Genomic DNA, 2,017 nt, shown 5'->3' with positions numbered 1-2,017 from the left:
TTTGACAATAACGACAAATAAGTCATTAGACCCCTATTCACTGATCCAAAAGCCGTTCTCCATCAATCAGTTACGTAATGCTGTCCTTCTGACTGTCAAAAACTATTGAGTCAATCCCAAAATAAAAAAAGACTATTGGGATATAGAGGTGATTCGAATGCGAAGCCTCGTGTGTTTTTAGAACGAGACGTTCTATAAGGCGCGTCCTTGGTCAAGTGGACCCCCTTCTCCCTCCCCCTCTCCCCCCTGAAAATAAAAAAAATAAAAAAATCACCTAATGTTTGATTTTTGAGGGCCACGAAAGGTTTTGCCCCTCGGCTCACAGTCAAGGCTCATGCCAACGACTTACCATGACACATATCCGTGAGGATTCTCACCTTTTTCATTTCTCCATTTTTTATTTTATCTTTTGGCGGGCTATTCACTTGAATGAAGAACACCCGCCTCGGGCTCGCGTTATGTATAAATGCGAATAGTACGTGATACTCTCACTTTTAAAAGTGTCACTTTTAAAAGTGTCATTTTTAGGGTTTTTTTTTAGAGATTTCTTTAATCTTTCCGATTTTACTCTCGTGTCCTTGGGTAACTCGCATGTTTGACCTACAGAGACAGTGTTAACGGACCAATAGTGGGCCAGTGTCAGTCGATGACACGAATTTTTGGTGGGAGGTATGACGGAATAATTGGGAGAGAGAGAAAGAGAGTTCGGGGGGAAAAAATCGAGTTTGAAAATGACGGAAAATCGAGTTTTATCGTTCGCCCTATATTAACAAACAATTTGTGATATATATATCATATAATTTATTTGGGAATCCGCGTTAGATAATAAATGAATTGAGAATATATAAAGAACACGAAAACTGATAAGAGAAATACTTATCTCGGTGAATGATGAAAATTCGAAAACAGGGCAGATAGCGGTAAACGAATTCAATTCTCAATCAGTTGAAATGTCAGGGTAAGGACGGGTTAATGCGCAATTTCTCACTGGCAATTCCCCAAATAACCCATCATTAAAATGGTAAAACGGAAGTAATACTGGACCCCGTGAAGCTAATTCGTTTGAATCACGGAAAAGTCAGTGTTCCATCAACTCGACGGGAAAGTCACAGCGTCTCGTCCCGCAACGGTTACGCAGCACCTCAGCGTGAAAAAAAGAACTTGCACTTTCGTTAGAAAGTGCCTCGAATGATTCGCCACTCTTGGAGTGAATTTACGATTAGATGTCGATTCTAATCCCCTGGGCATTCATTATTTCCCGGTGTCGTGATTAAATAGTCACCTTGCAACTCCGTATTTATTATTTTCCAACTAAATCACCAGACGCGCGAGACCTTCAAATCTATCTCGCCGTCTTTTTCGTTATGAGTCGTTTTTTTTTTTTATTGTCACTTCACAATAGAATGCGCAGTACAAATCTCAAACGTCAAGACCATTTGCCAAAGCGTGAAATATATTATCGAATGAATTCACTCGTGGAATTTTCATCGAGGACGTGACGGGTTTTAGTTGTTTATTTAATTTTTTTTTTTCTCAAGGCAATATTCGGGTGATAAATGGGGAGTGAGAAACGAGAGTTAATGAATGGGACTGCGAATGAAAATAAAAGGGATGGGTATTTACCAGCGAATGCGGAAGGAATTTCACTCGTGTGCATCCATATGACGAGCAGACAACACGCACTAGAGTACTAGAGGAATACGCGAAGTCATGAGGAATTTAAGTGAATTCTATTGAATTTCTGCAGAGATTTTTCAGGCTCGATTTTAACTCATACGGGGTGTCGATTGTTTATTCGTGGCATGGGTTTTTTTTTTTTAAGGATTTTTCCTGATTTTTTTTATTGATACATCCTCCAGGGGGAATTCAGGCTAGGGTTTCAGATATTTAAAGGTCTCGGATTTAGGAACTTTTTGGGGTGTCAAATAAAAATGGAATTCATTATTTTTTTAGACACAATATTTACATCATTATTCTAACATTTAAAAAATTGCCATTGGAAATTATGAGAAAAGTG

The 2,017-nt window shown here is 38.8% G+C and overlaps 1 protein-coding gene across 1 annotated transcript in view; it reads left to right on the top strand.

Moving 5' to 3' along the window:
* Positions 1-2,017, top strand: part of LOC105271642 (Ecdysone-induced protein E74) — a 76,016-nt gene that overhangs the window by 5,476 nt on the left and 68,523 nt on the right. The window lies entirely within an intron of this gene.

Source organism: Fopius arisanus, unplaced genomic scaffold (genome assembly GCF_000806365.1).
Source record: "Fopius arisanus strain USDA-PBARC FA_bdor unplaced genomic scaffold, ASM80636v1 scaffold00115, whole genome shotgun sequence".
NCBI classification, from domain to species: domain Eukaryota; kingdom Metazoa; phylum Arthropoda; class Insecta; order Hymenoptera; family Braconidae; genus Fopius; species Fopius arisanus.
The sequence above is the reverse complement of the archived record's forward strand: the minus strand, read 5'-3'. Positions and strand labels throughout refer to the sequence as shown.